The sequence below is a fragment of the Chiroxiphia lanceolata genome, chromosome 1 (genome assembly GCF_009829145.1).
Source record: "Chiroxiphia lanceolata isolate bChiLan1 chromosome 1, bChiLan1.pri, whole genome shotgun sequence".
Taxonomy (NCBI): domain Eukaryota; kingdom Metazoa; phylum Chordata; class Aves; order Passeriformes; family Pipridae; genus Chiroxiphia; species Chiroxiphia lanceolata.
The window spans coordinates 54,945,563-54,958,126 of NC_045637.1; the positions used below are offsets into that span (position 1 = coordinate 54,945,563).

The following is a 12,564-nucleotide window of genomic DNA, read 5'->3' on the forward strand; positions in this document are numbered from 1 at the left end:
TAGCAGACTCCAGCTTTCCTCCCTGTCCAAATTAATACCAAAACCTCCGTGCTCTGGAAAAAAAAAAACCCTGCCCATTCTGGAGAATGTCAGGAAGTTTGTGGCTTGATGGATTTCATCTATTTATCTGCCTCAGGATGTTGCACTCTCAAATTCCGAGTGAGGAATTGTTAGGAGATGGCTCCAGCCTTCTTGTGCGGGGAGCCCATGCAGTGCAGGTGTCTGGTGGCAGAGGGATCAGCAGACTAGATGCGAGGCCCGGGTGACCTTAGACGCGTGTAGAAATCCAATCATGCTGCTACTACTTTAGGGTATTATTTTAGCACACGGAGCTGTGCGAGGATTTCCTCCTGCAGCGGTCAGAGCTGGAATTGTCATAGTAAACATTTTGCCCAGCTACACAGAATAAACCGGGTGATTATTTCACTTGGTGACTTTAACAGACACGTTTGTTCAAGATAAAGAGGTTTACAGTCTTCAACATATACGTTCTAGATATTTGTATTCTCGGCTGGCCCCGCAAAGTCAGAGCTCTGGGAATTGTGCTCGAAATATACTGTGGAAAGACCAGCTCTGTAAACTTCAGATACTCTGCATTCTTACTGTGGTACAACAGAGCACATTAAAGCTGACTGTCATTGATTCCTTATTTTTCCAGACACTATCCTACTGTTTCATTTTTTTTTTTTTTTTTGTAGTCCAAAGAGGCTGAGTTACTGTTGCAAATTCTAGTCTGATCTGATTTCTAATCTCTATGAGTCAGAGTTGAGTTGAGAAGGGGACAAAACAACAGGAGAAGTGCAAATTTAGATGAAAAGAATGTTTTATGTTAATAGCAATTATATTAACCTGCGTTGGGGCAATCTGGTGACTTTATTGTGGAAAAATGCATATATTTATTCAGACCACTCTAGAATCAGATCCATCAGTAAATCTTCATCCATGTCTTGTAAAAGAGTTTACATTCAGCTTCACATTGATTTCAGTGGACATAGAGAGACTGTCGCAGCCTTTTCTGGATACGGCTGTTTGTGTGATTGAGGCCAACATGGTGCTACCTACTGAGTTTGGTAAATTTTACCTGACAGATGTTGTTTAAAAAATAGCAGGTATCGATACAAATACTTAGTGAACTTCAAGGGGAAAAAAAAATTGATAGTCAATGCCAGTCCTAAATAAGACTGAGAAACAGATCCTAAATAAGGCACAGAAAAAAATTTGCTTTCTTGGCTGTACACTAGAGACCTCTCTTCTTACAGGTGTAAAACTTTTTTTTCTTTCCTTTTTTTTTTTTTTCTGTGAGCATAATGGCAGTTCTAAACTGAAAAAGTAGGTGAAAGTAAAATCAGGACAATTCCATGGAGGAGTGTAGAGATTGAAGAGGTGAACTGTACTCACTCTTTCTTCATCTTCTAATGCTACAAAGAGAGTTGTAGAATAATTCAGGTCAGAAGAAACCTTCTGGAGTTCTTGTCCAACCTGCAGTAATAGGACTAAGGCTTTTCTGAAGAAATACTTTTAAATCTAGAAATTGTTATTTAGATCTTAATATTCAAAACTTGAATTTTTTTCATATGTTTTGAATTGCTTGTGTTTGGGCAGAAGTGCAGTAAAAGTCAAGTAGAAGAAATTAAAGTATGAAAAAAGAGAATCTTAATTCTAAAGATACTAAGTAAATGCCAAAAAAGAGCAAAGTTGACACAAACTCTAGTTGCAAGTGGGAGGGAGTGACCATCTCATGAGTATCTGAAAACTGTTGCATGTGTTTAAAGTAAGCAACACTTTTTATTTCCTTGAGGTGTTCTAGATAATTGGTAAAGAATGTTACTGTTTACCTTTTGAGAAGGGAAAGAGATGACAATTCTTCACTGATATGAATTTATGTATATTTATTTGTATTACTTTTGTCAGAGGGCTACTTGTTAAATAAAATAAAAGCAAAGCATCTTTCCGCATCACCTTATAAAAACATAGAAGTCTTCTCAGAGGTAACTCTAATGGATCAAAATAACTTTGAGTAAGCTTTTGGAGAGAAAGGAATTTTACATCTTACTGGAAAACTTACAGGATCAAAACTTGATTGTTTTAAAACACAATGAAAACATCATTTTTGTACTTTTCCACAAAAATTACATTTGCATTGGTCTTTAGTCTTGTATGATATCATGCAAAATAAAATTTAAAAAAATTATTGGAAGTCATATAGCTATGAAGTATTGTAAAATTTCAATCTTTTCAGTTTTTATTTTATTATTGGTGTCATCAAAAGGGTAATTTGCAGCAAATATTTCTGTTTTGATGCATTGTATTTTCTGATGGAAAATGGATCCGCAAGAGTATTTCTAACAAGAACTGATAACTTCTTGTTTGGGAGATTTGCTTTTTATTATTTAATTACATTTATTTGTTTTGGGTTTTTTAAAGTTCCTTTACTTTCTTTCCATTTCCATTGCAAATTTGGAACTTGATTAGGGAGATTGCAAAACCTCTGTTGTTTTGAAGCTTCATTCTGTTCTCTTGCTTCATTCTCTTTGTATTTTTTTTACTATGTAAGAGAATATATTAATGTATAGAAGAAGATGGAGCATCTTCGTGGTTGATCTCAACTGCTGGATATCTTGTGTGTGACTCTACAGCTAGCGATATTAATCTCCTTCATTTCTTACATGTACAGATACTGTGCAAGACCTTAATTTTTATTTTTTTAGTCTCCTACTGCTGATTTCCCAGTCCTTTTTACCTGCTGCTAATCCTATGTAGTTTAACACTTCCTACGAATGGAAGGGGAGATTTATACAGAATCATTTTGAACCCACTTTATGTTTCTGTTCACTTATAATTGAGGTGAATAGTAAACCAAATGAGGTTTTGCTTCTCAGGTGTGTAGCACTGGCTATGTCGGTTCTTCGTCCTGTTAGCAAGTGTTTTCCTTCTTTCAGCACTTCATATGTGTAGATGAATATGTTTTTCTTGTTGTTATATGTTCCTGTCCAGTGATACAGAAATGCTGTCTTACAAAAGAAGATTATGTGCTTCACATCTACTGAAGTAATAAACATAAAACTGGACGGTCTTGTCCGATTTAATTTATGTATACTAAGATAACGTTTTAACACATAACGATAAAAAATAAAAGGGATGCAGGAGGGTGGTACATCTTCCTGGAATGTGCTGTGCTTATTGCTTGGATCTCACAGTCATAGTTTTAAGTCCTTGTCTTTGTATTTGGATACTCAGAATAGGGTTAAAAAAGAGATATGTGATATTTGACTTGGGAAAGTCCTTATGCTGAGTGATTTCTCTTTGGCACTATTATGTGTTATAGCCCTTATGCTACTTAAATTAAAAGAAAAAGGCATAGAAAATAAGTGAAAAAGAGTGTCTTTGACTTTTGCCTTGAAAGCTTGAACATATGATAGGCCTGAATGCTGTAAAAGCCAACAGGCTCATTTCAACATTGATCATTGGAGGCTAAACGTTGAATACACAATTAAGGATGGACACAATGTCCAGTGGATGGACATAATGTACTTTGGTAGTGGAACAACCTATAGTGAGTTATCACATCAAAGCCTGATGCACTAGAAATGGTAAATGATACCAAAACACGTACCTGCTATTTAGGTCTGCCAAAGCAATTAGCCACCTTTTACATTTCTTTTTAGCTGTCTGATTGCTGGCACAGTATAATTTTTTTGTTCAAGGTTTTTAAAATAAATTACATGCTACTGGGTGCATTTGTTTTGTGAATGTCACTTTTACAGTCAAAACCTTATATGCCGCTGGATAAACATATCATGTTGTAATTAGGTATGTCTGTGTTCACCAAAACTGTGTCAGAATGTAAAACCATCAGATTAATTAAAGTTTGATTAAAGTGGCACAAGTACCATTATGCAGTCTCCTTTGTACTGGTTTTGTGCCTATGCTGTGAACACTGTATTCCCTTTGTAGTGTCAAATGGTCCTGCAAAGAGCTGGCCGTGAAATATTTTTTTTTTCATTTTTTGTAATTAAAAATAATTACTGAGCAATTACTTGTGTTAATACCTGTCTGAAAACATTGTTTTATCTGCTAATGTTAAATAAAAAAATTAAGTGATGTGATTCATGATCTCCGTCTTCTTTTTAGATAACCTGTAAAAGGTAAATGGTACAAATACAATATCCCATATAATCGAAAGTTATTGATAAAATGGGGTGGAATAATACAGGTAATGCAAAACCCAAACATGCTTATAATGCTTATAAATATGTTAATTAGCAGATAGAAAACTTGAAATGAAAGTTCATGAATGTTTGAAATCCAGTATGAACTGCAGCAAGGATGTAAAAAAAACCCCCAAAAACATTGCAGAGGTTTCTAATAATTTTACAAAAAAATATTAAATGATTGTTCTTTTCGCATGAGCAGCTGTTAGATTCATGCTATCTCAAATGTTTAAAGAAGAAATAAGACTCCATTTCCTGCCCATACATTAGTTAATTAGACTGGCTGGTGTAGAATATCATCTGCCAGAACCACCATGATGGCTTCTAGACCTTCTTGTCACTGTTACTTTAATTTTCCTCTCACTGCTGTTCAGGCTATTTCTCAATCCATTTCCACATATTTTGGGAATCTTAGCTTAGTAAGAGTTTCCTGGGTGCCAGATCTGAATTTGTATTTTTGTGAATATTCATGTAGCCTTCTTGTGTAGGTCACTTATGGGTTCTGTACAGGATGTAGAGGTCATGCCATCCTGCCAGTGCAAGAAATGTTGCCATGATGGCAGAAAAGTGTCAAACTTTGCCACCTGTTTGTCACCAACTTTGCTCTCACTTTCACTGAAAACTGCAAAGGAGGTCAGACATGAATTGTTAACAGGCAATGCTGCTTATTTCACTGCAAGAGAATAGTTTGGTCCTGTGGTTTGAATTCTACATTAAAAAAAGACAGAACATCAAACTTCCCAGTGACCTCTTCCTGTCCCTAAGTCCAGGTTAACAGTTGTCATGAAAATGGGGAAAGTAGAAGAGATGGAAATTTGATTATCAACCAATACAGTGTTTTCCCTGATCAGTACTTTTTAGGTATTTTAATTTTTTATAAAACATGATCTTCCTCTCTCCCCAGTTCTTTTCAACTTGCCAGATGATTGAGCTTAAATTAAGTAATTCCTAGGTATGATTTTCAGGGAAACAAATTTACTGGTGCTAACTCTGGAGGAATCCTGTGCTGATATTGATGGCTGGCTGTATTAATTGGCAGGAGTACTGTTCTCAAATGAGATTATAACCAAGAAAATGTGTTGACTATTCTCAATACGGATTCTCCTTTTATACCCAAATCTGTGTTTGTAACTGAAAGTGTGGGATATATTCAAATTTGAACTTCTGTTCATGTCTGTGAAGGGGGAAATGTCCTTATGTTTTAAGTTACTGCATATTGTGTCTGTGCAAATATAAGTCTTCTTGATGTGAGGAGAGTTACTGAACACATCAAGATTTACTCTGTATAAAGCCTTAGGAATGCTCATCTCGGTATTTTATGATTTGGGGTGTGTATAAGAAAAAAAATCTGCTTTTACTTAAGGTTAGTAGATTGTGTAGAAGAATCCCAGCAGCTACATAGTCTTTTGATTGTGGCTATTTGAAATGGAAATGTTAGCAGTGTAATTTTAGCAGTGCTCACAGATCTGTGGTGCTTTTCTTATATTTTATGCCAGATATAGAAAACCATTAATTTGCTTTCAGGAGGAAAGAGTCTTCTCTTCTAAAACCAGGACCACAGGGACATTAATACAATGTGACAAAATTGTTCATCGCTCAAGCTTAGGAATTGGTATATTGTGAGCATCTAAGAATCTTGTTTTATTGTTAGGCATCAAAAAGTGCAATGTTTAAAGTTGAAATTTTGAATGATGTTCACAATGTATTATTAAAAATATTGAAAGAAGCTATGACTTTTAACAGTAAAAAAGGGAAGAAGTATTCTATAAGTTTTAATATGAAATGATAATTAAAAACAACAACCCAGGCAACTGTAACCTTCTTCATGATATGTGTTATTCAACCTGTGGTTAAAAATAAATATAGAAACTTAAAAGGAAAATAAACATTTCTGAATAGATTATCACTGGCCCTGTTTAATGCAAAGAAATTATTGGTTGTGAAATTAGAGAGGTTACTTTGCCACGTGTTGAAAATAACCTGAGAGATAAAAATAAAAGCGCAGTGCTTAAAGAGTAGAGGCCAGAAGATTTAATCGCGAAGATTTAAATCTGATAAATGCGTGTCTGATGCCTTCACTGAGCTGAGGAGCTGTTCCAACATAGGTATGCAGGCAACAATACTCTTGTATCCCTGGAAATGCAAATTTGACAAAAATGCCTGTTGTCCAGAAGGACTGTTTCCAGAAGGACTGTTTCCAGTTTGCCAGACAACTTCCCCATGTATCCCTCAGGATGGCATACAGAGGAGGTTATTTATGCACTGATGTTCTGTTCTTCCCTTCCCTTCTCTTCTCTACTTGCCTTTCCTTCTCTATTGAGTTTTGCTGCCAGTGAGCTATTCTAGTTCCCTGCAAACCGAGTTAACAAGAGCTAATGTAGGTACTTTCAGGTAGTGTATTCCCATCTGCTCTTGCAACAAAATAAGTGTTCTGACTAAATACTGTAAATATTTATGAAGCATTCCATCAGAGGGGAAAGATTGCATCTGAGGTTGGGGTTTAGGATATAGTTGCTTTCTCTTAGTTTAAAGCAAGTGTCTGTTTAGAGAAACGAGGAGATAAAAGGCAGATGATGACTGCGTAGGGGAGCTGTATGTGCATGGATACATATGTATAAAGAAAAAATTAGTCACGTGGATCTTTAAAGTCAAATGACTAATGCTGTCTGACTCTAAATCCTGTAGAGTATTCTGTGCGCAGTTACCCTTGAATATCCTTACCTCTGTACTCTTCTGTTCTCCCCTGCCGAGTGAGTACCAGTCAGGTGGGAAAAATGCTTTGGGCAGTCTGTTATGCTGTTGTTTCAGCCTGTGGCTCATATAGACCTCAAGGTGATTAGTGACAGGGAGCACATTATATCTGCCTTCCAAGGAGATGTGTGTTGTTTTGTCTGTATACATGCAAACAGTCGCACTGTGAAGAGTCTGAGTCTGGGATTAATAAGAGGATATCATTATTTCATTATGTTGATCTGCTGTGGTTGTTTGTTTGTTTTTCTTAATACAAAACACTTATTTTGAGGGAAAAATAGAGTATAAGAAAAATAGATGTAATCCTAAGGTACTAGGTTTTGCAAAAGCTAATCTGCATATTGTCAGGCTTTCCCAACAGCGACTTGTGGACATATAGGAACCTTGTGAGTTATGGATCTTCGGCATGACTCATGTTGCAATATGTTTATTGCTATCATGCTTACATCACAGAGTCAAAAAAAAAGAAGTCTAAGTGTCTGTTCACTTTCTCTCTTGATATCAGGCTTGACCTAATTTTGGGAACATATTCCCTTTTTCCTTACGCTTCTTCATAGGATATGTTCAGCACCTGACTGTTGTGTTCCTTTGACTTCCATTTCTCTGGTAACACAAATTCATTGCATTATGATGTTTTTGGGGCGTTTTTGCCATAGATATCTCTGATATGTAAAAGATATCTCTGATACGTAAAATCCAGTTTTTGTCTATTGAAACATGTGCTTTCATCAGTTGTGTTACACATACCATACAGTACTTTGGAGTGGCCATTGTCGTCAGGTATTGCACAGAAGTCCAGTAGGGCAGGAAATCTCGTGTAAGGTGGATTGCTCCGTGAATCCTTCCTAGTTTCTGCTAGGAGGATCTTTCGGAAATATCCAGTCTCCTTGGTTTGATTGCCATTGTTCTGGTGGCAGTCTGACCCTGCCCTCAGGAAATACTCTAATTTCCTGCCTATAGACGTGGCCAATCTGGTCAACTTTTGATATTGACTGTGACATTTTGCTGACAGTTAAAGCATTTTGTAGAAGAGGAAACTGTTGTCTTGACAACTAAACTCCAGCTAATAATAGATAACTAAAGAAACCAAAAGTCCAAATATATCATAATTCTTACAAAATTCAAGCTTATTCTTGAGTTTGAAGGCTGATCTCAACACAAGTGTGTTTGTGTTTTAGATCTGTAGCATAAAGAGCTCAGGCTTCACTGTGGCACAATAGTTTATAGTAGAGTTTGTATGTATATGCTAGTTTGTTGCAGAGAAGACTCTTTATTTGCCCTGTAATGGTTCTTACATTTCAGTGAATTAAAATTTCGAAGGTACATTGCAGTTTGGGAATCATCATGTCAACCCAATGTACTGTATATGCTTCAGAAGAACACTTGGTGATCCAAGGATATAGACTCATTGTGATTTTTATCCTCCACTAGAGGATTAATAATTTCCTTTTCCTCCCCCACTTACTCTCTGAACAATTTTAAAGTTCAATTTCCAATATGATTTGTTTTCTTGTTGAGAGTTAATAGAGTAGAAGCAATGGCATGTGTGACAGTTGCAAATATTGGAAAAACTGTTCGTATGTTTTATTTTACTATTTCACTTTGGTTGTTTTTTTTTCAGTGAACCCATTCCAGTTCGTTTTAAGATGAAAGGGACTCGCCTAGTCTTCATTAGCTTGTACTTAGTGTGTAGTAGCAAGTGCTTATAGGCAATAGTAATATGAACAGTATACAAACTTTTATTAAATAAAATATTAGACTTTTATCTATATTTTTTCCTTTCTTCGTTTTAGTTCTCTGTTTTTTTTTTTTTCCCCAGAAGAGCCAGATAACTCCGCATCATTTCTGCTGTGCTAATCCGTCTTCCCAGAGCAGAGTGTGAATAGACCTTACAACATGGACTTAAGTTCTGATCCTCATTCTGAGGAGGAACAGCAGCTCTGGCTCAGCATTAAGTTGTTCCTCTGCATGTAGAGTGCTTTAGAGGAGGTAGCATTAAGAATTTATTATAGCAGAAATGACATGTAAACATCATGTTCAGTTAAGGCACAAAAACCCAGGAAGACTCTCAGGTTACCTGAAGAACTTATCTGGAGTGGAGAGAAAGGACTGTTAAACAGCAGTAAAGACATCCTCTGTGGGACTGCATTTTAGAGTGGGAGTTAGTGTAAATGAGTTTGGACAAGCTCACTTGTTGTGGTTCCATCTGTGGTTTTAAAAGAAAGATTTAATAGTGGGATCTATTTTTTTAACTGTTTGTGAAAGAAAGGGCATTGTATTTAAAATCACATATGCTGGTAGCATTACTCCTCTGCTGGAACTTTGAGAGATGAGCTCTGAGTGAGTCTCTTTTATTACAAAATGCCTTTGTTTAGAGATATATCATTCTTCTAGTGCGTAACACTGTAGGTGATTTGAGGTGTGATCTGACACTATAATGGTGTTTGTCTCAGACTAGAAGGCCCCCTCCCTTGCTCTTCATCCCTGTTTGCATTCTGTTGTTGAATAGCTGACTTAAGCTTTGGATGCAATCCGATAAGCCCTTGGTTTGTGATGTGCTCTGTTGAACCTGGAAGGGAAGACTCTTCTGCAAAACTACTGTTGTCCAGAGAAACAGTCCAAAAGCATATTAGTGTCAGCTTTCTAATCTCTGGCAATATGAATAATCACTGCAAATTTTTTGGCATAAATTTGCAGAGATGGGAGGTGCTTTGGGGAGGTGCTGCTCAGACCGTGATGTCCTCTCATTTAAATTCATTGTAGAAAGGTGACAGCTTTTCTCATATTTTCTTGAAATGTCCATTTTAAATCTGGTGATGTTATGAAGAGAAAGTCAGCGAGCTGATGGTAAGAGGTGGGGGTTTTGAGCTTCCATGCTTCTATTTCTGGAGGATACTGATAGTGTCATTTCTTTCCCCCTCAAAAGATTTGGAATTAGGCAGGAAAGAAGATTTGTATGGTTGCTTTCCCTTTTGTTTGAACAGCTGTAAAAGTATTGATTCAACAGGAGTTAAGAGGAACAGGTTAGTCACTTAAATAGAACTTTTCGTCTTTTGTTTTTGTAGGTGATTCTTTGGACAGTCATGATACATAAGTCCTTACTGTCTTAATGAAAATAACTAGGCTGTATGGACAAAGAACTTAAATCTTCTAGGTTATGCTTAATGCTTTAGTTTATATGCCTTTAAGACTAGTATCAATCAGCTTGAGAGAATATTTTTCACATAAAAAGTGTCTGCAATGTTTACCTGCACAAAATACTTGCTAGTGATCTTCGGGAGAAAAAAAAATGCAAAAATAGAACACTATTAAGTAAAAATTAGTATAGAGAAGAAAATTATACACTCAAATTATAACAGACTGAGCATTTGAGTAGCTGAGGTTTCCTGTTGTTTTTAGTTAGGTAAGACCATTCCAGTTGTTTGTAACTTTCTCAGATATGACCCATTGGAGCGAAAATTTTACATCCTGGTTTTATGATTTGGACTGATTATTTGGGCTGGAAAGCTTCTGAGATGCAACAAATCAATGGAAGTATTTCTGAGCATGAATTTAGGAAAGAAGATGATCACTGTCGTCTCAGGGGGAAGGTCTCACCCATTCGTGACTGTTTTCGAGGGAAGACTTTACATTTGGTGGTTGACCATTGCTGGAGCTGTGCTAGGACAACTGTTGCAGTGGTGTGCTTTGAAGTGGGTTACTGGAAGGGTCTGGATTTAGACTAAACCTCCAAGCGGGAATGGGAAGGGAGTTACTGTTAATGCAGGTCATTCCCACCATACAATTAAAATGCAACCCTGCAAGTGGTCCTGGAGGCATGACTGGAGTAGGGGAAGAGGAGGAAGGGTCAGCAATCCACAGGCTGGGAATGGAGTGGCCAGCAGGAGTGAGAATCTCTCAAGCAAGCGCGCTGCTGAAGCCACTCTTCCATCTAACAGGGCTACCATGGTATGTTTTACTTGGAAGCATCTTGTTGAAGAGAATAAATTGTACTTAAACGAGGATTTCTAGCTAGGTTGAATCTCACCGTCAGCACTTTGGGAGCACATATGTATGTGTTCTGTGATCTTGGTCTTTCCCAGACGTATGGGAACATAGAGCCCTCATTTGTTTGAGGAAAATATCTCTCCAAGGGTCCTAAGTCCTTCTGCGTGTAAAAAAACTGCAGGAGGCAAAAGAAGGAATTTATAAGAAAAATAACAATAAAAAAACCTATTTAGAAACAAGGAACCTCTATAAATGACCCACTCTGGGACTGGTATTACAAAAATGGTTGTTTGGTTGTGTCAGGAACTGGAAGTACCTGGGTTTGGGAGTGAGTTGAGGAAGAGTGATGTGAAGAATAACTATGGAAAAATAACTCCTTACCATACTGCATGACAGCAATGGATGGCAATTTTTTTTTAATAACTGACTTAAAACACATGAAAAAACATCCCCTTTTGTTTGAGTTATCTATAAAGTGCTGGTCAGTGAGTTCAGTTAGGCCAGGCTTTCACGTAAGGGACTTAGGATGCAGCTGATAAGATAAATAGCTTCTAACCCTCTTGCTCCTATGCCATTTGTTAACTTTATGCTGCATGTTCTTGCAGGGAACTGTGGATTGCTTGTTGGGCTTGAAGACCTGCCGAATCCAGAAACGCCTGGATTTCTGTTGTTTAACAGAGGAAATGGCTAAGCTAGTGGAATTATTTCACTTTAAGTTGTCAGGCTAAATGCAGAAATAAACATTGCCTGAATGTTAGACCAAGAAACAGAAAACCCAAACATGCTGCTGTAAAGCTAGCCAGTAACCTGTGGGATTACTCCCAGTAAATAACAACATATGCTGTCATGTAAAAAGTGGAAATGGATCTGGAATGGTTGGTTAAAGCAGACTTCTGTGCATCTGTCACATGGGCTAATAAGTAATTTATCTTTGTTCTTTTGTTTATTAAGGGTGGCCCCATCAAAATGTCAATAAATATTGTTAGGAACATAGAGGATCCATGTGGTTTTTGGTGGATCAGAGCCAGTGGTGTGTCTCCCTCTTCTGTGATTGTAACAAAGAGAGAAGGAATACTGAAGTACGAACAGGAAGTTCCAGTGTGCCTTTTGGGTACTGACTTAAAGTACAGTTTCAAATTAAGGTTATGACTTTTAGATGTGAATGCAGTGCAGAGAGGAACTGACCATCTCTGAGTTGCACTGCCTTAGAAAGTGCCCACCCACTCTGGAGCTCATGTTTGCAGCAGCCACCACTCCGTAAAAGTGACTCTTTCAGATTTGTGCAGCTCAACTTTTTGTCTTTAATCATACTGTTATGTGCTGATCACTTCAAATTTATTTTTCCCAATAGTACTAAAGTACACTGGTTTTTAAGTATTAAAACTATGTCTGCTGTAGTGTAGCCTATGGTATTTTCGTAGCCCTCTTACATCTAATGCGTATTTCCATTAAAAACTGTGTCTCCTGTGCATTCTGGTTTTTTTTTTCAGCTTCATTCCAGTAGCTGGGTAGCCTTTCCCTGAAAGTGTCTGAAGCACCAGGATTCTTGTTCACACTCTGCTTCCTATGATGAGCTGTGTAAGGCAACATCTGTGCAGTGCAGAGAGAGCCCCCA

At 37.2% G+C, this 12,564-nt stretch overlaps 1 protein-coding gene across 2 annotated transcripts in view; it reads left to right on the plus strand.

The window, feature by feature from the left end:
- The window catches only part of LDLRAD4 (low density lipoprotein receptor class A domain containing 4), a 274,476-nt gene that overhangs the window by 10,895 nt on the left and 251,017 nt on the right, over positions 1–12,564 (plus strand). The gene's annotated exons all lie outside the window — the stretch shown is intronic.